This window comes from Mus musculus, chromosome 14 (genome assembly GCF_000001635.26).
Source record: "Mus musculus strain C57BL/6J chromosome 14, GRCm38.p6 C57BL/6J".
In the NCBI taxonomy this organism is placed as follows: domain Eukaryota; kingdom Metazoa; phylum Chordata; class Mammalia; order Rodentia; family Muridae; genus Mus; species Mus musculus.
Genome location: NC_000080.6, coordinates 114805118 through 114831018, shown reverse-complemented (window position 1 = coordinate 114831018; position 25901 = coordinate 114805118). Strand labels below are relative to the sequence as shown.

Sequence of the window (25901 nt, the reverse complement as noted above, 5' to 3'; positions counted from 1 at the left end):
ACAACATAAAAATTGTTTTAGCATAAAGGATAAAAATGACATGTGAGTTATTTGGCTGTGGATTATTATTTACAAAATCACTTTCAGAAGTCAAAAATAACACTAAAAATAGTCTGAGCAGGATCCTGAAAACGGATAGACATTTAATCAAAATTAGTTTTTCTTATTTTAATTAAATCCTATAGTGCTTTACACAGCTTGGCATTTACTATGATAGAGTGAAGTAATGCTATGTAAGTGTCTTTGTGGCACAGATGGACCGTGGTATGGTGAAGGGCAGCGAGCTTGACCTTATGGAAACCTTAGGTGTAACTCATTACTTGTGTGGCTTTCTGATGCGGTTTTGCAAACCTTCTCTTAGCCATCTTGATCTTGCTCCATTTCTGATGCTCTGTCTTTATCACGCCCCCATCTTCACAGTCACAAAGTTTATTGCTTGAGCCTCAGATAGCCATTCATTAATTGAAACTTTAGCTTCACCAACTTTAGTGAAAAGCCTGTATTCATATCTTCAATCCATTTCAGTGTAATTCTAATCTTGTGGTTTGTTGTTATTGTTGTTTTTTTTTTTAAATCTTTGCAGAAAATAACTAATGGAGTTTTGATTCATTCATGTGAACTGTAATTGGGTTTGTAATGTTAAAGAATAAAATACTAATACTCTTCAGGTAATACTTTTTTTAAAATCCCTTTCTGATAACCATGACTAAATAATGTGAGAAAATAGTATTTGAGAAACAGGATCCACACATTTAATATTATGAAGATTTGGTGTGCTAAATATGCTATTTTGACTCACTTTCTTGGTATTATCATGACATGGTTTAAGATACCATCACTCAACCAAAATGATTATAGCTCTTCTTCCTGTATTAACAATATTTATTTGTAACATTATACAGGCAAAATGTGTTATATTTATGTGTTTAGGAATACACATGTCTATTCACACAGAGATCAACATATATTATTGTAAAAATAATTAATGAAATTTGAAAGTGAGCAAGGAGATGGGTAAGTGGGAGAGTTTGCAGGAAGGAGAGGGAAAGGGTAATTATATTAACAGCTAGAGACAGAGACAGAGAGCTACTGAAATCATTCTAAATGCATGTAAAGATATTTAAGTATACCAGCACTAATTTAGTATTTATCCCATATATACAGAAACACACATACAGATGCATACAACTAATAAAAATATGATTATTCCACTAAAATCCTATTGGAAGGAAATACCACTTTAAGAACCAGCCATCTTGTCTCCCCTTTGAAGAAGAGTGAATTTCCTATGGCCCTTTGGAGAAGTGGTTTGAATGTTTACTTGATAGTCACAAAGCTGGAAACCTTGTGAGTAAATTAGGTTTTACAAAGCGCTATGTATTTATTGGAGTTTAACAAAATTGCATGATTCTGTAATACTTGGGGATCAGCAGGAAGGGACCCTTGGGAGAGAAAGCCTCACAGCTGGGAATAATTAAGCCTGATTAGTTTGCTGCTGAGAAAATCAAACTGGAAAGAAACTTGTCTTGGCATGGGGGAGGGGAATTCCAGGCTGCATACCCCGGTAGATTCTGGTTCTTAAAGTGTCTGGGGGTGAATGTAAGTCTCCAATGCTTGGAAGTTCCCCAGCTAGGCTATTTAATGTCTGCATAATCATTGTGTTTGACTCCCCTGGTATTTGTTAGAAGCTCAGGAAAATTGATCCAACTTTTCTTTGCATCTACTTTGTAACTTTTCCATATATCCCACGGATTCCTTCATATTTTCATTTGACCTTATAAATAGACAGACTATAAATGGTTTAATAATTTATATTCACTTCACACAGACCGATATAGCTGAGGTTTCTGAGAACTTGGCAAAGAATATAAATATTAGTTCTTCTAAAAAGAACCTTTCACATCATAGGGCACAAGATTGGCTTGAATTACCCTTCAGAAGCTTTCAAAGGGGACAGTGGGAATTTAAACAAGAGCTATGCAGACACATCATCCATCATTCCTGAAGCTGCCACCCCAGATAAGGAATTGGTGCCTAAGGAGCCAGATAAGCTGTGCTTAATAAAGCAAAATAAACAAAATAAGATGACAATTGAAAGCATAGCTCTTATTAGCTTCTTCCTTTTGTATTTGAGCTGTAGATCTTCATTGAAAATATGTAACATTTCTTTCAAGTAGAATGTTAGATCACTAACAAATTATGCATATAAATTAAATATGATGTGTTCTTTCAGGCTTTTAAAAGTCTATCAGATTACTTATTTTCAATTCCGTTGTCAGTGGGTGATCACACGTGTTGCTTTATTACAAATGCACAAGTTAGTATGTTAAACTCTTTGCAGTGGAAATATTATGACTTGATAATATGTGGTTATAGGCAGTAATGGTAGTAATTTGATATTTTTGTTAGCAAGAGAATCAATGATTTATTTATTTACTTATTCAGTGTGTGTGTGTGTGTGTGTGTGTGTGTGTGTGTGTGCTCACTCTTACACGACTACGAGTGCCTGTAGAGGCAAGATGAAGGACCTGGGTCCCCTGAAGTTCTAGGTGTTCATAATACAATCCACACTTCTTTCCCCCTTATTGTGCAGCAAGTACTCTTTACAGGTAAGCCATCTTTACAGCCTTGGTTCCCTTGGTTGGCAACCAGCTCAGCCAACTCTACCCACAATAATAGTCAAGGCTGGCAAGGACAAAATATTTTGGAGAGACTTTTATTGTTGGCACTTAATATTGCAACACCAGGGGTAGTATGTGGGAAGGAAGACTAGAAAGGCTGTTGGGCTGCTTATACAGTGAGAACAAGAGGAACAGGGCACATCTGTACCAATTTCCATGTCTACCGCTGCAGCCTTACAGGTACGCAGGGTCTAGATCCTCCAGCCATAAACTTTTGTTAAGTCGCCAGGGAAAACACTTCTCCTGGGTCTAAGTAAGCATTGCTACAAAGGAAGGTAGGTTCATCAAGAGGTCACCAAAGCTTTGCAGGGCGAGTGCTATCTGTTGCAAGCTGTCTGGTGCACCTTTGGCAGGACCAAGGCATCCTATAACAAAAGTGACTTCATAAGTGGCAGTGATTTCAGTGATCTTCATAAGACGTTGTGGGGCTCTTTGGATGACAGTTCAGCCAGTGGTCTAAAAGGAGGGGCTATATAATGGACCATTTTCTGTTCAAAGCAATCAGGCACAAGAAAATGGTGTGAGAGTTGTCCATATGGCCAGTCTAAGGTCATTTAAAAGGGAAAACATCAGAAGGAGCTTAGAATAAATATCTATCATGGAATTAATATTCATAGCAGTGCTTAATTGATGGGATAACTTGCCTTGACCTGAGATTGCAATATGCTGTGGAGAATGGATAGCAACTCCAGTGCTCGCCCAGTAAGTGACTAGAACATCCCCACATATGTTCCAAAGTCACTGAAGGAACAAATAAGTATGTCAGCTTAAATCCACATGCCAGATGGACACCCCTGCGCCAGTTCCCTGTAAAGAATAGTGTGTCTTTAATTCATCATTAAAGAAAAAAAAAAACAAATTGAATTGACTGATTGCTTCGTCTTATTTTGCTGTTGTGTATGACTGTGAAGAACATGGAGTATGGTCTGCTTTCGCAATGCATGGTGGGAGTTGACGTGCCTACTGTTCACATCTCAGGAGTGTGAAAGTCAACCTCGGTCATCAGGAATCCGTTAGCACATTCGCCAGGCGTCCTACAAGCTAGCCTTTATCAGTAAGACTGTCAGTATGCCAATCATTTTATCCCTTGAGTTAGTCTTATCTGATCTTGGGAAGGAAGAAAGGACGATGTTCATAGGTCGACTGCCACCCCTTCACATAATGTCAATGCATGGAAGTTCCGAGTGGAGTACAGTCTTCCAGGAACCACTCCCTGCAGAGCACACATCCTGAGTGTATTAACCCAGACCTTGAAACTCAAAGTAACACTGTTGTACCCTGAACTGTCTAAAGTCAGTTAAGTACGTATGTGCTAAAGCCATCACCATTTCCGCCTTACTGTACACCAGTGGTTTTTGTATTTTTTCTGTACCTTTGAAAATAAGAGGTCAAGGTCACATAGCAGGGTCTGCTCTGGTAACCCCAGGTCACACTCTCTAATCATGTCACCGACAGAGCCAGGCTCACTCCTCTACTGCAGCTTGTACTCTGCACACAATGAGAACGAACCCTTCAGTGTTAGATGGGGAGAAGTGTTCTCTTTGAAGCATCGAACCACACTTTTTTTTTCTAAAGGAAGAAATTCTTTATTTTGTGGGATAATGGAGGTGTCATAACATGGAACATTATCAGATCTTTTTTGTCAGTGACTTCAAAAGCTAAACACATTACCACATATACCCTGAAGTTGAAAATTCTTGTTTTAAAATGCTACTGATGGCAGCATGGCATGACAAAGGGAGGCTAGCCTCTGGAAAGAATTAAGTAGGCAATTTATTCCCAGCCCTCCTTTCATAGAGCCCTCCAGCTCTCTGCTGTTGGCAAGTTTGTTCTTTATTGGATACAATCCCTGCTATTTCTGAAACTAGGTGAGTAATCTAAAAACTAAAATGATATTAAAGTGTCAGTAGGTGTTTATTGTGTTAACTCCACATCCAGTTCTAAGTGGTTGACTGCATTTGAATACATGTCAGCATGTCCTTCTATTTGCAAAAAGATCTTAGTTAGCACAGGTACTATGAACTGGGTTTTACTCAGTGGGGTGCTGATGATGGAGTTGTGGGGAGGATGGAGTCACAGAGCCACTCCGGTAACAGGACATGAGTGATTTTCTCATGGACTCCTGCTTTGAGCTGAGCTGCTAGTTAGTTACTTACTACCTTAGGTCCCACATAATCATTAAACAGGAGGCAATTTTGACTATTTGAATGGAGTTTCTGTGTATTGTTTTATTTTGGATGAGAATCTAGTTCAGCAGACATTTCTTGAACATCAGTTGTGATTGGAGAATAGTAATAGCAAATATGCACATAGTGTAACTGTGTTAGAAGTTGTCCAATTGCTTCTGTATACGATGCATATTAATCCTTACAACAGCACTATGGGATAACAATGTGTGTTATTAATAGGTCCATTCTGCCCATGAGGGAATTTCAACTAAGAGGTCAGTATGACCTGCCTAGCATTGTTGGTGAGTTTAGGTTTAGGTTTGAATTTTTCATCTGGCTCAAGTTGGCCAGTAGGATTTGTACTGAAAGAGACACTCGAGATTCACTTAAAAGTGGTTTTATCTGTATAATAAAGGCAACCAATGTATGGAATTTCTTAAGAGTAGCTCTAAGGATGAGCAAAGGTTCTCTATGTGCTACAATTGTATCTGCATCTATAGTGCCCCCCATTCTTTAACAAACATTGGTACTTCTTATGTAGGTAGAAGCAAATATTACAGAAATAGAATGTGTAGGCTTATCACAGGACAGTATAACATTTCTGCATTTTAATTTATAAGTGATTAAAAAATCTATTAATAGTGGCCTAGTTCTCTTGGAAAAGAGGCTGTTAAATTGCAAAGCAAACCAATCAAGGCATGCAATGATCCGATATCATTTAAATGCACTTATAAAATCCCTTTAAAATTTATAACTAAGAGTTTATTTTCATATGCATTATATTCTTACTTTTAGTTGCTTATACTTGCCTATATACATTAAATTAGTATTTACCAATATGTCACAATTAGCCAGGTCACAAGCAAGCCTCGTGCATTATTCCTTGTACTCGATACCAGCTCTGAAGGAACACTTTGTATTTGCTTAGTAATAATGTTTTGAAAATTATAACCACCACAAACCCAGAAAATGATTTAAATACATAGATTTATCCACCTATATTTCTGGAATAGTTGTTTATGTCTGTATTACTTACTGAAGGCCTTGAAAGAATAAGATGATTCTTTCATTTAATTTATCCTAAACTAAGATAAAACTTAGAAATTAAAGCATGGAAAGTATCTTTTTTTTCTCAATAAATCAGTAAAATAGACCAGACAGGGCTGCTATTTCTCTACTCTATACTGTTTTGTTGATCTGAATAAATGCACTATGTTTTTTTTTTTTAAATTTAAAATAGCTTTTTTAAAAAAATATTAAGCATCCTCAAAACTGTTTGTTTATAGTGATATTGGGTCCATTCCTGGAGGTGTGGTGCAAAAGAAAATGATCTGTATTAACCCTCTCTTATTTTGCTAGTCAGGCTTATGATGGACATAAGCTTTGTAGTGATTTTGCAAATGTTTTGCAAAAAGTTAATACTACTCATCGGTAATTATGTTAAAACCCTTTAGCTTTCTGATACAATAGCAATAGTTATCTGGGGAAAATCGAAGAGTAAACTTGTACATCATCGATTCTTGAAGGGTTTTTAAATAATTGTGAAGGAGAATAAGCAGTATTGTCCAGGGCTGATAACTTAGTTAGAACCCTGACACTGGGAGTGAGCGCCTGAACCCCCAGTAGTCAGCTGAATGGTTTTGTGAGAGCTAACTTGGTCACCTCACTCATCAAAGTAAAAGGCTGAAATGGGGACATAATGGAGCATGCCCATCTGTTCCTGTCTCCATCTAGTGCTCTGATTTTACAGAGATCGCTCTTCTCTGGAGGAGACATGAGAGATGAATCAGTTTCAAATCTCCTCAGCCCCACCCTACTTGTGAAAATGGCCATCAGTCAGGGGGCTAGTTTGCTGAGCACTGATCATTCTTCCAGTCCTGAATTTCTATGAGAGACCAACTACTGTATGCCCCACAAGCTGCTCTTTATGGCCTCAACCCATACCTAAGGGTCAAAGTGATCTCATCCTAGTCTACACTTTTATAATCTCTTACCTCAGAATTTAAAAGATGCCCAAGGAGAACGAGTGAGGGCCTTGTTTTTCAGAAGACTCCCATGGGGCTGAAATGAACAGTACAAACCCCAAGACACATGATGCTGATCACAAAACACCCATCTGACATGAATTTCATTTAGACATGAGTATCTGCCCAGAGCAAATAAAATAATTTTATATTGCTAAACATTAAATTGTATTTTCCAATGCTGGTGATGTGGTTGCTGATTTAAATTTGGGATGACCTGAGATGGGGAGTGTCTTAGTCAGGGTTTCTATTCCTGCACAAACATCATGACCAAGAAGCAAGTTGGGGAAGAAAGGGTTTATTCGGCTTACATTTCCATACTGCTGTTGATCACCAAAGGATGCAGGACTGGAACTCAAGCAGGTCAGAAAGCAGGAGCTGATGCAGAGGCCATGGAGGGATGTTCTTTACTGGCTTGCCCAGCCTGCTCTCTTATAGAACCCAAGACAACCAGCCCAGAGATGGTCCCACCCACAAGGGGCCTTGCCCCCTTGATCACTAATTGAGAAAATGCCTTACAGTTGGATCTCATGGAGGCATTTCCTCAACTGAAGCTCCTTTCTCTGTGATAACTCCAGCTGTGTCAAGTTGACACAAAACTAGCCAATACAGCTGACCCCTTGTCAACTTGACACACAAACACATCACTAGTAAGCCTCAACCCTTACATTCTTATTCATCCCCAAGGTCTAAATAACTTTAAATGTCCCACAGTCTTTACATATTCTTAAAATTTCAATCTCTTTAAAATATCCATCTCTTTTAAAAATCCAAAGTCTTTTTAAATTAAAAGTCTCTTAACTGTGGGCATCACTAAAACAGTTTCTTCCTTCAAGAGGGAAAATATCAGGGCACAGTCACAATCAAAAGCAAAAATCAATCTCCAACCGTCCAATGTCTGGGATCCAACTCACGATCTTCTGGGCTCCTCCAAGGGCTTGGGTCACTTCTCCAGCCATGCCCTTTGTAGCACACGCGTCATCCTCTAGGCTCCAGATGCCTCTACTCCACTGCTGCTGCTGCTCTTGGTGGTCATCTCATGGTACTGGCATCTCCAAAACACTGCATGACCCCTTCAGTCCTGGGCCATCAATTGCAACTGAGGCTGCACTTTCACCAATGGCCTTCCATGGCCTCTCACAGTGCCAAGCCTCAGCTGCTCTGCTCAACTCCTTCATGCCTTCAAAACCAGTACCACCTGGGTGACCCTTACACGTTACCAAGTCCAGCCAGAGCACAAGGTACAACTTTGGCTATATCTGGAACGCAGCCACTGTGCTCTCAGAAAACACTTCCCAGAAGATGTCACCTCAATGATGCTGGTCTCTTCTTAATCACCGCTAATTTCTTAGCTCCAGCTAACCAGCATCAAAAGTCCCAGTAATGCAAAGTTTTTGCTTTAGTAGTTCTGGTATCTTGTTAATCACAGCTGATTCTTCAGCCCCAGCTAACCAGAACTACAGAATCTTCACAATCAAAACAGCAATGGCCCTGAAAAGAGTCTTTAATTTTCCCTCTGAAATTTCACAAACCAGACCTCCATCTTCTGCAGTGTTCTCAACATTATCTTCCAAGCTCCTACACAACATCTGACAGAGCTCTTAACAATGGATGGATCTTCAAGCCCAAAGTTCCAAAGTCCTTCCACAGTCCTCCCCAGAACATGGTCAGGTTGTCACAGGAATACCCCACTCCTGGTACCAATTTGTCTTAGTCAGGGTTTCTATTCCTGCACAAACATCATGACCAAGAAGCAAGTTGGGGAAGAAAGGGTTTATTCGGCTTACATTTCCATACTGCTGTTGATCACCAAAGGATGCAGGACTGGAACTCAAGCAGGTCAGAAAGCAGGAGCTGATGCAGAGGCCATGGAGGGATGTTCTTTACTGGCTTGCCCAGCCTGCTCTCTTATAGAACCCAAGACAACCAGCCCAGAGATGGTCCCACCCACAAGGGGCCTTGCCCCCTTGATCACTAATTGAGAAAATGCCTTACAGTTGGATCTCATGGAGGCATTTCCTCAACTGAAGCTCCTTTCTCTGTGATAACTCCAGCTGTGTCAAGTTGACACAAAACTAGCCAATACAGGGAGTTAGATAGAAGAGCTGCATTGTCAGGATTTAACAAGAGAAACCACAATGATTATTGGGGATGGGGAAGAGAGAGAAAAAAAAGCGAAGGGCGGGGAAACCCAGGGCGTGAACTGTGCCAGTTCAGTGCACAGGAAGCATCCAGTTCAGGTTCAACCCAGCAGGGTGTATCTAGGGGTGGAGTCTATCACACCTCACATCTGTCCCTACCACATATGAGAGACCGGCAATAGTTATAGACTGACCCTATCTGATATTGATTAGTTGCTTCTAGGACCTAATGGGGAGATGTATGTTTTTAGCCCCTACCCTCCGCCCCCTTGGCTTTTCCAGCACATAGACAAAGGGGTTCTGGCCCACAAAGGTGAATCTTTAGCAAAGATAGCAAGCGCTGGCTTTGGAAATTAGAAGGAAAGAAATGAGCAGAAGTGTAACCAGGTCTGCTACAGACCATTCAAAGCACATCTCTGAGCCACCATGGAGCTGATGAAATAATATTTAATGAGTTTTTTTTTTTTTTCTTTAGAAAGAACAGGGTGTAGACCTCTTAGTCTGTTTTACAGATAAGCTTTTGTGTTAGCAGGAAACAGATGGCATGCCTCACTGGGTAATTTGAGGAGAGTTGAATAAAAGAGCCCTTTTCTAAGGTGCAGGCAGAAAGTCAGGACTCCCCAGCCAGCAGGGTGGTATAGGATGTAGCCTGAACCCACATCCCTAGGTTTGAAGGAGAGGAAAAATGCCTCCTGACTTGGTCTTTCTCAGTAGGCGGGAAGGATGTCTGTGGAATGAATACCCCTGTCTCTCCCTCCTCCTTCCTTCTCCAGCCTGCCAGTCCTGCTGTCAGGCAGACAGAACACAGGAGCAATAGAGGGCCCCTGCTTTGGTTCCTATTGGAGACTGCAGCACACAGCGGGGTCAAGGAAAGGACAGGGGGACAGAGGGGCAAAGGGAAGTTTTGCACCGGGTGAATGATGAATTGTTAAATGATTTTAAAGCAAGTGAAATTGCCCTAGACTACATGCGAGGCATTTCCATCATCCCTCCTCAGGAAAATAACACAGAAACATTGCTTCAGTATCTCTAGTGATGAAAATGGACCCACCAGGCCTGAGTTTCCTTTGCTGTGACATGGCTACACTCACTTTCAGATTTGCTAAGAGAAAGCAAGTCCTAAGTAGCAATTTCCTGTCATCCAGAAACAAGGCTATGTCTCAAAATCCAGCCTTGGCTGTAGTGTGTGCTGCTTTCCCAGTGCTTCAGTCACTGTGTCATTTTTCTATTCCAACAAATTTCTTTTTTTCTGGCCATATGTGTGTGTGTGTGTGTGTGTGTGTGTGTGTGTGTGTGTGTGTGTGTATCTTTTCCTTTTTCTTCAAAAGGTAGCTTTAGCATGTCTGGTTAAATAGCCTATGCTTGCTATAAATAATATCATCAACAACTAAAAATATAAGGAAATTTCATTTATATTATAACCCAGAAACAAAAATTGCCATACTCTGTTATGTCCATCCAGTGTTTTTAATTCACATACGTGCTTGTACGTACACTTACTTAAAAATCTCAATTTATAAAATAGTTTATATTCCTTTGAAATTTTTATTGAAATTCATTGATATTTTGATAGTATATAGACATAACATGATTAGCCTTGTGAATCTCTCTCTCTCTCTCTCTCTCTCTCTCTCTCTCTGTGTGTGTGTGTGTGTGTGTGTGTGAGTGTGTGTGTGCACTTGTGTCTACATTAGCAAGTGCATGGAAGCCGGGGTTACATTTGGATGTCATGCCTCAGAAACTGCCCTTCTATGTGTTTTGAGAAAGGGTCTCTCACCAGACTCTGGCACTTAGCAATTGTTTATTGATTTTTCTCTAAGGCAAATCTTCATCTTGAATGAAAGATCTCTAAGATGTAGGATGCATGGGAGAAATATTCCCTCCTGCAGGGGAGCACATCAACTTCAGAAAACAAAGAACTTAAAAGCTTAGTCAAGTCCCTAAAACTGCTCAGATACACTAAGGCCCTTCTCTCTCAAGCATATATCTGCAGTAATGGTAGCAGAGAGACACTCTTAGGCCAATCAAACCACCCCATAGCAACAGAAGAGCTGAGCTATCCAGAACACCCCGAGTCCGACTGAGCTACAGTAAATGGCACTGTCCAGGCTGTTTAGCTCCCTGAAGGCTGTACAGTGTGCTGTAGACTTCCAGCTCCCATGAGCTGTCACACATGCTGGGGTGAGCTTTCGTGATGCAGTTGTCCTTGAGTCCTTTTGCTTATGTAAGTGACCCCTCACCCATATTATAGTAACCAGAATAAAACTCAGTTTGTCAGTTCAGCTTTGGGACTACCTGTAGTTTGGTCTGTCATTGCCTGTCTGTGGTGAATAGATGTTTGCTTGAGTCTCCCCAAGAAAACTGTCAAACAACAGTAATTAGTTTAGGAAGCACTGAGCCCTGGAGATGGAGGCAAACTTCTCCATCTATCTAGTGCTGGGACTGCAGGTGTACACCACTATGGCTTGGTTTTTATGTGGGTCCTGGAGACTCAAACTGGGTCCTTTGGCTTGAGGAATAAGCACTTTACAGACTGAGGTATCTCCCAGGCCATCAAGTTTTATAGCATTAAGGTTTGGTGAATTCAGTTGTACAGAACCTACAGATGACGTGTAGCTTTTTGGCCACCATGGCTATTGTGAATACTGTGAATATGATCTACTTGTACATGTTTTTAATTTTTATTTCTGATTTACTATGCTAATTATTCAATACTTAAGTTCTACTGGAAAGTTTTCATTCATGGAACTATGTTTATTTATTACAACTCCAAACGTGTTTGCCGAATGTGCTTTCTAAATATCCAGTTTAAGAGACTCTGAAATTTGTTTTATCTACTCTGTTATAACAGGAACATTCCCATTAATATTTATTAGTTTCTTCTGGTTGAAATTAATAGAAACCAACTAAGACTATTATAAATAATAGTGGTGTAGGCTTTATGGTCTTGGATTTTTATAACACAAGGTCAGGTTGATAATGGAGTCTCAGAGCACAAGAGATGGAGCACAGTAGGTGAAAGTAACCAGAAAAACCTGTATGTGTGGTGTGTGGTTTGTGGTGTGGTGGTGTGTGTGTGTGTGTGTGTGTGTGTGTGTGTGTGTGTGGGTGTGGGTGTGCGTGTATGTTCTTGTTCTTGTTCCTTCTTTTTCCATATAAGTCTGACTGAAGCAACTCCTCCTCAATAATTGGTCCATAGAAAAATAACCCTAATAACTCCCCAGCCCAATTCTTAAGTCCCCCAGGGAATACTTGATAGGATGATTGAGGATTTAGAAGCTCATTCACACTATCTCTTCATTTTTCAAAATGGAACGTGACTCAATAATATTTTATAAACATGATCACAAAGACACTGGGGATATCAGGCACACTCCAGCATAGGCCCCAGACTCAGTAGTAACTAACCAATGCGAGGCTGACCTTTTTTTCTGTTCTCCTTTAAGAGAGAAAAAAAGCATAGAGTTGGGTGACTACGAAGGGGGCAGGATCTTGGAAATGTTTTGAGAGGGGGAAGGGATATGTTTAAAATAGATTGTATAAAATCTTAAAAAAAATAAAAATTATGAATCCCTGTTCACAAGAAACCTCATTGTTACAACCATGAGTGTGGCACCTGATAATGTGAGACAGTTTTGTGCAAATAGGTGGAGAATAAGCCATGCTCAAGCCAGAAACAATCGCTGACGACTTCAATAACCAGCTTTTAGTAACAGAATGGTGAGACTGAGCATCAATAGAGAAGAGAAGATTCGTGGGATGGAAATACATTGCTGGGTGGAACTAAGCATGTTTTATACGTAATATTAGAATAAAATTCTAGCCTTTTGTGTATTTCTGACTGTAGTCCTGTCACAGTTTCTTGTCTGCTCACCTGTCTATTCATCAGGAAATTAGTCTTTCACAAGAATATATCTATCATGTATAGTTTGGAGACTCATATTTTAAGTTGACTTCAAAGTGGAAGGAAATAAATCCAGGTAGTTGAAGACAAGTATTGCTTATGAGTGAGGTTTTTTGGGGCTTAGGGGATGAGGGGAAACTGAGGTTCAACTCTAATTGACTGACTATTAGAAGGAGGGGAGGGAAAGTGATTGTAACATGTGACTGCCAAAATAGATCACTGATGGGATAACTTGCTATAAATTGTAAAAAATGTTGTCTGGAGTTTCCACACATCAATAAAACTTTATTTTGTCCTCATTTTCAAATAGAGTCTGTAGGTGACAGCAAGGGGTCTGTTCCTTCTTCAGGGGTCTTACTTGCTCCCTTCAGGATGGATGGCACAGGGAAGCTTGTCTCTGCCAGGCAGAATTCTGTGCTCTTTCTTATTGTCTGGTTTTGGGTCAAATCTTCTTCCTGTAGCATTTTGACAGATTGACTCTGTATGTTAGAGTCTGTCTGTAGCATCGCAGAGCAAGAGAGATTCCTCCAGCAGGCAGGAGGAATGCCAAGAAAAGAATAACAAGAAGTAGGAGAGAAAACCAGCAGAACAGGTCAGGACCAGGCATTCAGGACAGAAAGGGAGAAGGGTGTGGAGTTTAAGGCCAGCTCGGGCTATGTGGGGGAACATGTCTCAGACACATAACGACAAATGAAACCAACCAATCCACCAAACAAACACGACAATAAAACAAAACCAAATAATCAGAAAGCAAGAAACCAAAGCTCAAGCCAATAAAACGATATAAATAAACATATGTTATAAAAACAAAGAGTAAAATCATAATGAATCTAATAGTAATATACCAAATATTCGCAGGGCTCACGTGTTACAAGAAAGGAGTATGGGGAGTACATGTCTGTCATGACAGAATGTAAAAGCTGAGGATGGAAAATGGCTCAGTTGGTAATGATGTTGCTAGCTGTCAAGCCTGACTGGAACCCGAGTTCAATTCCCAGGACTCCTGTGGTAGAAAGAAGGAGAAAACTGATCCATTCAAGCTTTCCTCTGGCTTGCTTTTACATAAACTGGCATGTATGCACTTCTACACTACATATGCGAAATGACAAATATATGGCATAAAGGTTTTTTTGTTTTGTTTTTTTTTTTGTTTTTGTTTTTTTTTTTATGTTTTGACGCATGTCAGAGTGATTCCCTTGCCGTCCCTTCAGGCTGGTGGCCACCTGTCATCTCTCCTTAGAGTTTTCCTGGGAAAGTAATTAGAGTAGTTTTCACTTCTTCTTTTCCTTCATGTTCTCTCAATGACAGTACATAAGAAAACCTGCAAGTCATTATTTTATTGTTCCTTGAATAGTTATGGAGAGTTTTTGTCTAAGTCCTTGTCTTACCAGAAAGATCTTAAAAGATCTAATTGAATTTGAGAAATGAAAAGAAATCAAAATCATCTTTCTTTTCTTTTTTTTAATTGGATATTTTCTTTACATTTCAAATGTTATCCCCTTTCCTGGTTTCCCTCCCTTCCAGAAACACCCTACCACATCATCCCTTCCCCTGCTTCTATGAGGGTGTTCTTCAACCCACCCACCCACTCCTACCTCCATGCCCTTGATTCTCCTACACTGGGGCATCTGTTGAGCCTTCATAGGACCAAGGACCTCTCCTTCCACTGATGCATGACAAGACCATCCTCTGCTACATATGCAGCTAGAGCCATGCATATTCCTTTGTTGGTGGCTTAATCCCTGGGAGTTCTGGGGTGGGGGTCTGGTTGGTTGATATCTTTGTTCTTCCTGTGGGGTTGCAAACCCCTTTAACTCCTTCAGTCCCTTCTCTAACTCCTCTATTAGGGACCCTGCACTCGGTCCAATGTTGGCTGCTAACATCCGCCTTTGTATTTGTCAGGCTCTGGCAGGGCCTCCCAAGAAACAGCCATATTAGGCTTCTTTCAGAACACAAGTCTTGGCATCCACAATAGTGTCTGGATTTGGTAACTGTATGTGGGATGAATCCCCACCTTTTTTTTTTTTTTCAATGTGCACTTTTGAACCTCGACAAGATTTAAGGCATTTCATTCACATTTGTCAAGGCTTTAAAGTGCATCAAGTGATTTTACATGCATTGTCTTTTTCTGAATTTGACTTGATTTGATTCTAATCTGCAGTTATGCTCATGTCCTCCTTTGAAATGGTAAGAAACCTTGTTTTTTTGCTTGTGTTTTATTTTCCAATTTTAAGCACATAAATTCTCTATTGTCACTATACTGGCTAAAGTTTACCTCTGCAATTTGAATTATAAATATGTGCATGCAAAACATTTGTTTCTAAACAATTGGCATTCTTCTGCTGTGTGCAGCCTGTGATTATATGCTATTGTTTGATTGCTTGGCTGATGGAAAGCATCAATGTCTCCTTTCAGCACATTTTCTTTTTTTTTTTTTTTTTTTGTACTGGGTTAGAAGGAAGGTTTATATTCCGACTTTCTTGCATGATTTATACACAATTCAGAGCCTTTAAGGACTCATGATGACTAGTTCTTATTGAACATACCATAAAATTACCAATATAAACTAGGATAAAAATACAGATTTTAAAGGAGATTCAATTTAAGTAAGAGAGATCGACCCTTTTAGCGCAGACATATTTCTTTTCAGCCTCTACATTCTGATAACAAGGAAGACAACTCTTAGGCCTCCCAGCCTTTCTTCCCTCTGCTCTCTGTCTCTTTCAGTCTAAGATAAACTTCAATTACATAAGCTTTATTTCCTGTTATTAATAGCCTACTCCAGTCAGTGTTCTTTAGCCAGTCATTAAGGAGAGGATGAAATCTCTGTAATTTCTGCAACCAAAAGGAAATTTGGAGCAACCCATTAACAGAACAGGATATTCTGTAATGTCATCAGGATCTGTACAGTAAGCCATCACAATTAAGTACAAAAGGATTTCACATCTTCAGAGGATATTTATTAAACTGTCCTAAATACATCTGACAAATACATTATCTTTCTGCAAACTGTCTCATTACCAACATCAATTTATCTAATTAAGTGACCCTCACACATCTTCTTTTTTTTTTTTTTTTGTAAATCTTTTATGTTATAATGAATCAATAATGATGGATCCAGCTTGTTAAATGGTTATCACGATCATCAACTCATCTGTACATTCTTGGGAATGCCTGTTTTAAGGAAAGGTATTCAGATAAGAAACAAACAAAACAGGAAACAAACAGAAAACAAGCCAAACCAACTAACCAGCTAAACTAACAATCTTCTCAGAACACCAAAACCAAACAAAATAAAAGGAAACCAAACCAAACCAAACCAAACCAAACCAAACCAAACCAAACCAAACTAAACCAAGCCAAATGTCTAATTCTACCCTTTAAGGCTGAATATAGTATGTTTTCCCAAACAAATTATCAAGCAAACAAAGAATACTGCTTCATTATTATCTGTGAAACTAATTTTAAAAATGAATGGAGGAGTAAATGTTTTCTATCAATTTCATCTATAGCTTGCTCTCCTTTCAACAACGTACACCAAACCTGAACCCATTTGCCTCTTTGCACAAGTCTTGTGTAATAATTTTAACACTGAAAATCACTCACTGAATGTTTTGACAAGGGACACCCTCAAAGTTAGGTGTTGGTTGCTGTGGTTTGGATGTGATGTGTGTTTGCCACCTTGAAGTTATTGTGTTGAGAGATGTTCTTATTGTGGTGCTTGCCGTTGTTATTTGGCCACTCTGTGATCTCTTGCTTCTTGTCATTTTATATTATTTCTTCCCCTCGCACGTGTTCCCCCACTGCACAATACAATATCTTTCAGTAAATTCTTAATGAAGGCAAGCTTGTCTTTGAGAACCATAAGTCAATACACCATTCTCTTCACATATTCTGAGACTTCAGGAGTATCCCTGACTCAATAAGGACTTTGTAGATTTGAAGAACAAAAGTATTACCAGGTATCTCCTATGTCTAATGGAATCAGTTATCAAGGGAAGCTTTGATGAGGCAGCCTTAGGAGAAAGGGTAAAGACCAGATTCCTCTTGAATTTATTCTATCAGCTGCGAAGAGAAGTCATGAGATGTTAATCATCTTACAGTGTGAGGTTGGGACAAAATTTATTAGTGTAATCAAGCCAACTTAGATGTGTCTCTGTTGGTATACTGTACAATAGAGAAGAGAGAGAAAGCTGAATCTAACATTTTTCAGGTCTGATACATGTTACCACAGATAGATTGACCTAGCTGATTTTGTAGACTTATTTTACTTTTAATTGTTGGTATATGTATGTGGGGATGTGTCCGTAGGAGTGCAGGTGTACATAGAATCCAGAAGAGAACATCAGATCCTTTAAAATTATATTTACAGGTAATTCGAGTTTCCTAGTGTGGATGCTGAGAACTGAATCTATGTGAGCAATACATGCTCTTAATGACTGAGCCATCTCTGCAGCCCTGGGATAGTTTACTTGTAGCAACCCTCAATAAATGATGCAGTTTCATCCAGGAACATTGGGCAAGGTCTGTAATATTTTGATTTCTCACAATTGGGGGTAAGTTACAGCTGTCCCCAAGCAGATACAGAATCTGCTAAATATTCTACCAAATACTTGGCATCTTCCCTATATGAAGAAAATCTCCTCCAAATTAATTATGCTGGGACAGAAACACTGACTTGAGTTGTGCTGAGGATGAGTTGTTAAAAACTAAATTAGTGACTCATTTGCCAAGAACAAACAATAGTGGCATAGGTCTAAAACTGTGGAATGTAATGTGTGATTTGAGATATTAGTAACTAAGGCTGGACTCAAGAACCTGAGATTGCCCACTGCTACCTATATTGAGCGCAATGGGGAGTGCTTGGAGAATTATAAATGATAAATTGATGGAGAGTGTGAATCTATTTGATGAATTCTGACATTTCAGAAATGCACACGTGTGTTCCTCTATGTTCCTGACCTAATTCAGCCAACAGCAGTGAGGTAGAAAAGTAGAAAAGTAGGAAGCTGTTGCTGAGTAGATGTCTCAGTGGAGAAGAATGCTTTGTCTCATGGATGAGAACCTGTGTAAAACTATAGGTCTGGGGGAAAGTCTGGTGTGGGAGCCTGTGCTTATAACTCCAGTCCTGTGGAAAACCAAGGCAGCACGAGTACTGGAAATTACTGGCTCTAGCTTGGGTTCAGAGAAAGACCCTGTTTCAAGGGTAAATAAGTATATAAGGGTATATATCAAGAGTGATAAGGCATAATACCTGCTCCCCAAACATGTACAGGAGCCCATACATGCACATGTGTACATACACCACACTGGCAAATACCACAGTGAATGAACATGTGCGCACACGCATGCATGCATGTGCATGCACACACACACACACACACACACAGAGACAGAGAGACAGACAGAGAGACAGAGAGAGATTGATTTAGGGGACATTGGAAGAAAGAAATAAAGTACTTGATAGTTTTGATATATTATGAAGGAAGTAGAAGGCTCAGGGTTCATTCCATTGCTGGCTTTGACATTGAGGTATGCTGAAGACACTATGAAAGTACGATTATTTATTTCACACACACACACACACACCACACACAGACCTTCCATCATATTACCTGCATTCTTCCATGTTGAAGGATGGGCTTAGATGGAGAATTTAATGAGCTATGTGTCTGTCCTTCCTTTTACACTTGCCTCTGTAGTCAATGAGTAATAAATACTCCAGGGTCCAAAGCTGTTTATGTCTTTGAGTTGTTATGGTTAAATATATCTTAGCAACAGTAGGAAATTTTCTTAAAGTCTCCAAGTGCCTTCAGATGAACACTAGAATCTAACTCACGTTTCAGAGTCATTCTCAAAACTTGTATTATGATGCTCAGAACAGGAAGGGCACATTGATTTGCCATCTAATACCAAATGATTGCCGGAAAATATACACACAAGTAACATTCTACAGACCAATCAGGTTACGTTTAGGAATATATATGTATATGCACCTACATGTATACATGTAACAACTATTAGTGAAAAAAATGCCACAGACTTGAAAGAAGGTAAGATGCATATTGGAGAGGTAGGAGGGAGAAGAGAGAAGGAAGAAGTAATATGATCATAAAAAGAAAATAAATGATTAAAAATTATTGTTTGGAGGTGTAGAACCTGCGAGCTCTAGGGGAGTCTGTTTGGTTGATATTGTTGTTTTCCCTATGGGGTTGCAACCCCCTTCAGCTCCTTCAGTCATTTCTCTAGCTCCTCCATTGGGGACCCCAAGAGTATGCATGGAGGGACCCATGGCTCTGGCAGCATATGTAGTAGAGGATGGACTTGTTGGGCATCAGTGAAAGGAGAGGCCCTTGGTCTTGTGAAGGCTTGATGCCCCAGTGTAGGGGAAGGCCAGGATTGGGAGGTGGGAGTGGGTGGGTGGGGAGCACCCTCATAGAAAGAAGCAGGGGGAGGGGGTGGGATGGGGGTTCCTGGGGGAACTGAGAAAGGGCATAAAATTTGAAATGTAAATAAAGAAAATATCCAATAAAAATATTGTTATGAAATAATTTGCTTTTATATGAATGGGGTCAAGTGCTGCCTGCCATTTCCATCAAGGACTGACTCTCTACACATGGGTGTTCTCCTGAGATTACTAGGTAACTTCCTGGCCCTATAAGTCTATGTGAGTGTACTCTGTAGTGTTCACAAAATAACTAACGTCTCAGTAATACATTTCTCAGAGCTACCCTGTTATCCTGTTATCCAAACCATAAGTCTGTGTGCAGCAAATAGCTTCTAGTTCCCAGCTATACATTATGAGTTTCTCAATGCTAAGTTCTTTAAGCACACCTAAACTAACATCCCCTGTAAGAATGGAATCCAATGCAAAAAGCCTATGACTCAGAATAAATAATTATTAATTCTTACGACAACTAATTATTCCCAAGACTCAATGAAAAGTAAAGATTAATTTCCTATTGTAAAGCTGTTTAAAAGTTATAGAAACAATTTAGGATGGAATGTTAGAGAAACGAAAGCTGAGAACCATGATTTGGAAGTCTAAATAATTAACTCATTAGGTTCTGATTTGATTTTAATGTTACACCATTACCTTTCAAATACAGCCCATCTCAGTAGGGATAGCACTGTTTTCCCCACTGTCTGTTTGGAATTCTGGTTTCCTAAGTTATAAATTCCTTAGAAAATATATTAAAATATAAAAAAAGATAACAAAAACCCTCAAGAAACAACCAAGACTCTAGAACAGATGATCATTAAAAACCATACAGTATATATTCAAATAGTTTAAGAGATTAAAAATAATCATTTTTCCTAATACTTAAATATCAGTTTACAAAAATACCTGCAGAAGCAGGAAAAGCACGGGGCTCCATCTGAGTGTCTTGTCAACATTTAGTATATACCATTGAGTTTATTTGGAGACCAATTATTCCTGATGCATTTTAATTTAGACTGTTAGGCATGATAGTCTTAAGATCATGGTATCCATAGAGGCCATGCAAATCTACAACTTCTTTTAGTAAGCATTATATTAATACAAGTCATCTGAGTAATGCAGGTTTGGAGACTGAATGCTATGGTGTGCTTACAGACAGGATCCTACCATTGCTGTCCTTGAGAGGCCCAACAAGCAGGTGTCTGAGACAGATGCAGATACTTACTCCCAATGGACTGAAGTCGGGGACATCCGTGGTTGAATCAGGGAGATACTAGAAGAAGTTGAGTAGGAGCGTTGCCCTATAGGAAGACCAGCAGTCTCAACTAACCTAGACTCTTGAGATATCACTGACACAGATCTACCAACCAGGCAGCATACCCTAGCTGGTATGATGCCCCTGATGAATATTCAGCAGAGGACTCCTTGGTCTGGCCATAGTGAGACAACCCTCAAGAGACATGAGGCCCCAGGGAATGGGGAGGTCTGGTGAGCTGGCGTTGGGGGTGTTTGGGAACATCATGTTGGAGACAGGGCGAAGGAGAAATGAGATGAGGAACTGTGGGAAAGAGGACCAGGAGGGGGATAATGACTGGACTGTAAAAATAAGATTAAAGATAAATAATAATAACAAAAAGGGTGGAGATGCATGGCAAATTGGAGTGTACCTTTGAATGTTTGTTGGGTCAAAAAGTCAAGATGTATTTAGTTCTTTTCTCACGCTTAAAAATGAAGTGTAACTCAGCTAATGGATGGATCATAGGGCTCCCAATGGAGGAGCTAGAGAAAGTAGCCAAGGAGCTAAAGGGATCTGTAACCCTATAGGTGGAACAACATTATGAACTAACCAGTACCCCGGAGCTCTTGACTCTAGCTGCATATATATCAAAAGATGGCCTAGTCGGCCATCACTGGAAAGAGAGGCCCATTGGACTTGCAAACTTTATATGCCCCAGTACAGGGGAACACCAGGGCCAAAAAGGGGGAGTGGGTGGGCAGGGGAGTGGGGGTGGGTGGATATGGGGGACTTTTGGTATAGCATTGGAAATGTAAATGAGCTAAATACCTAATAAAAAATGGAAAAAAAAAGACAAAAAACAAAAAAAAATGAAGTGTAACTCTAGAAGAGAAGTTATAATAATACATTTAGAAATATTTGCAAGACCTGTTCCTTCTTAAAACACATCAGATTTATCTTAGTTTTAAATTGTGCTGACACACATGAATACAGTTGCATGGTGAGTTCAGAAGAGGATTTTGGGTCCATTGGAGCTGGAGTTATCAGAAAGCTCCCATTTCTCTGGGAGAGTAGTAGTTGCTCTTAACCGCTGAGACATTGCTACAACCCCTAGCACATGCTCTATTTAATATGCTCTATTAACACCCAGTAAAATCTCAATAGCCCTAAAGATGATTTAATGTGTAGCTATAGTCTTATTCAACACATACTGCAATGTAATCCAAAAGAAATCTACCTGAAAACAACTTTTACAACATTAGAAGATTCACCTCAATGGTCATAAACTGAAGAATGTTGAACTAATGCTTGAATACCTCGCCTAATGATTTGAATATTGACTTCCTGCAAATTTAAAGGAAAAATAACGCTTCTGCTGCTCTCTGTTTATGCAGTCAAAGTGTCACAAAGGGCTACTGCCTCCACTGCCTCCTCTACTGCCTCCACTGCTGAGACATTTGGCAGTCAGTGTCTGCCAAATGTCTCAGCAGAGGATTGCTGCTTAATTGATTTGACCACTTATACATCTGATTATGAATGACTCATGGGCCTGCTTCATTGAGCGAGAACAGTGGTATGGAATGCATATTCCAAGCACGGCATTCATCCTTTAAAATGTAGCAAATATACTGGTTAATCAGAAACAATTAAACTGACCACATATCATTAATTTTAAAAATTGTCAGTTGAGTATTATATTTCATGGTGACAGCCTGGAAGTTGTGAAATAATTTCTCCATTAGAAAGAGAGAATAGTGTCCTTGTGTTTCTAATATAGAACTTTTTCCAAAATGGCATGATAGCATTGCACAGAAAAACCTTGCCAAGAAAATTCTACCGGTGGTGTTGAAAATTCTTCCAATGTCCCAGTTGGTAGTAAATATAGCTGCCCACTGTCTCAAGAAATAGGAGTTAAAAACACAGAGAACTTAATTTCTGAAGCATTACTACAAGGATGCTCAGAGGATGTGGGGATACTCAGGGCCCTAGTGCAGATGCTCAGAGGATGTGGGGAAGCTTAGAGGATGTGGGGATGCTTGGGGCCATGGTGGGTATGCTCGGGGCCACCGAGAGAGCACGCGTGAGCATCTTTCAGAAGCCCCATTACAGGGGTTGCTGGTAAAGGTGAAACAATTCTGTATTGCTTTTACTATGATTTTATCTTTATTTTATAACAAATATGACCTAAGAAAATACAAAGTTATTTACATAAGGTACATTGTTCATGAAAAAGTTATGATGGTGTGTGTGTGTGTGTGTGTGTGTGTGTGTGTGTGTGTGTGTGTGTGTGTGAGGCTTTTCCAAGAACAGAACTTTCATGATAGAAGATGAATGGTATTTTGGGAAAAAAAACCTTCGTTATGGTAAATACCATAGTTGAAAAAGGCTTTCCAGTCAGACACAGATAAGTCCAAGGCTCTGCTTGTGAAGTACTGAAATGTGAGCTGACTAAATAAATTATGTCACATTCATCTAATGGACTTCTATGCAACTTTTGAAGAACAATGTTGAAGGCAGCAAAAGTGTAGCCTGTACCAACATGAAGACTGACTTTTGGTCCTCAGAATCCATGTAAGAAGCCAGGTATGGCAGTTTGCACCTGTAAAGTAGAAAAGGAATGATCCCTAGGACTTGTTGGCCAGCCAGGGTCATGCCAAATTCCGTGAGAAATGAGGAGAATCCAGTGAAGAAGAAACTTAATATCAATCTGTGGCTTACACATATGTACACACACACACAAACACACACAGAGCCACACCCTTCTACACACAGTTGTACACACATGCACACAATACAAGAACACATAAAAACTTACATATACACAGAGAAAAGTAACAGTGAAGGCATATATGGGGACACAATGTTTAAAGATTTATTTGACTTTATCTGTATGATTATTCTACCTGCATATATACATATGTGAACCATGTATATGTATGTATGTATGTATGTATGTATGTATGTATGTATGTATATGTACAATATGTGTGTACCTGGTGTTGGCAGAGTTCTGAAGAGGATGTCAGATCCTCCTCAGGAACTGGAGTTTTAGATGTTTGTGAGCCACCTTGTGAATTTTGAGAACATAACGCAGGTTCTCTGCAAGATTGACAAGCCCTTTAAAAAGTGAAGCCATTTATTTTCTCTAGCTCCTGAAGTCACTATTTACAAAACCTGATTCCAAAATATGTTCACAGGAACCACAGGGACCCAAGGAAAATAAAAGCAGATGAAAGTCGGAATAAACAGAGAAATTTCAAGGGCAGATAAAGCTTAGCATATTAACAAGTTCATTAACTGTTAATGACGTAAATATAAATTCTGAGAAATTGAATTTGACAGTGTGTCTAGTAAAATATCAAACTATTGCCTATCACTGGATGTAGAAAATTATATCCCATGTAATGACATAGGTTGGCAAAAATACAAAACCATGTGAAAATAAGGATCATGTCAATGTTAAAGAAAAAGAAGGATATGTGGATCTGTTGATAGCAGATATAGTAGTACTTAGGTGCAAAGAAAATTAACAGGGAAAAAAAAAGCATTACACAGGGATTAAAGAGCCAATCTACCATGCATGCTTAGCAATGCGCAGGAAACACCAGGTCTGTTTCAAGACATCATCTTCAGAACCTCAGCAGACAGTCTTTCTTCCATCGCACTTGCTTTTGTACTAGTTAGAATGTAAAATAATTGCAATCCATGTTTTAAATGATATCTAGACTGGGAGACTTGGCTGGTAAAACGTGACCATGTCGCCCATGTTCAAAGTTCCATGGGTTGTAGTCAGGAGCCCTTCATCATGGAGGGCTGTGTTCGTCACACGCCTATGGAGAGTTCACACAAAAAACAAGGGGAGATGTGGAACTCATCTTAAGATTGCTGTTATAGTGTGGATCCCCAAGTGGGGCAGGCTCTAGACGGTCATTCCTTCTGGCTCTGCTCCAAACTTTGTCTCTGTAACTCCTTCCATGGGTGTTTTGTTCTCCATTCTAAGAAGGAACAATCTATCCAGACTTTGGTCTTCCTTCTTCTTGATTTTCATGTGTTTTGCAAATTGTATCTTGGGTATTCTAAATTTCTGGGCTAATATCCACTTATGAGAAGGAGCCAGAGAAAAACTCAGGGAGCTGAAGGGGACTGAAACCACTAGAAGGAACATCAATATGAACTAACCAGTACCCTCAGAGCTCCTTGGAACTGTACCACCTATCAAAGAAAACACATGGTGGAACTTGTGGCTCTAGCTGTATATGTAGCAGAGGATGACCTAGTTGGTCATCAATGGGAGGAGAGGCTCTTGGTTCTGTGAAGGTTCTAAGCCCCAGTATAGGGGACTACCAGGGCCAGGAATGGGAGTAGGTGGGTTGGGGAGCAGGGGGAGGGGGGAGGGGATAGGGGATTTCCAGAGGGGAAACTAGGAAAGAGGATAACATTTGGAATGTAAATAAAGAAAATATCTAATAAAAAAGAAAGATTGCTGTTACAACATGCATACTGTCTTTTCTGCCCACTTCTCCACTTAAAGCAAAGCGCATGGAGAGAAGAGAAAACATTGCCCACCAGTGAAAGAACTGAAGACCCTTATAAAGTATATAGATGCAAGGAAATCCTAATAATTGAGGATAATGATAATATTTAGTGAGCATATTACTAACATATTGCCTCTTCACCAACCAAAGTCTCTATACATACAAATATAGCCCAGATATGTTCTCATTGATCTTCGGGCCAAATTTGGTTGGATTATATTTAGCACTACATATTACTCCCCAGGACCTTCGGATAGGTTTTATTTGAGGGTGGATGTCATGAAAGATAATGGCATTCTACTACTTTGCCAAAAACCCCAGGAGGCATTCTTGAAGCAAAGAGGGCGGACAGTGATCTGGGTCATATCATCTGGAAAGGAGAGATGAATTTTCTTATATGTCCAGAAATTCCCCTGTCCATCAGGAAACTGAATATATATGACACTTTGACATTTTTTTATACTATTCTAAAATAATGGTTTAACTGGGCTATAGGAATTTTTGACACTTTATATTTTATCTGATCCAAAATAATTATGTTTAGTTAATAATTCTTGAGGTATAAAATGAGAGGATTTTATACATTTGAAGATCTCTCCCTGTGTTTGATAGAAAAACACATATTTTCACCTGTTTTGTCCTTGATTTCTCGGCTCTTTGTGCATGTCATAGACTAGCAGGATCATACTTGGTAATATGATATCACCCCTCTGTTTAGTAGATGTCAATCCTGATCCCTGACATGAGAAGGGGGCTGATTTCTAAGTGC

General features: G+C 39.6%; 1 long non-coding RNA gene across 1 annotated transcript in view; it reads left to right on the top strand.

The window, feature by feature from the left end:
- Gm41244 overlaps positions 1–25901 on the top strand; it is a 79430-nt gene that overhangs the window by 15072 nt on the left and 38457 nt on the right. The gene's annotated exons all lie outside the window — the stretch shown is intronic.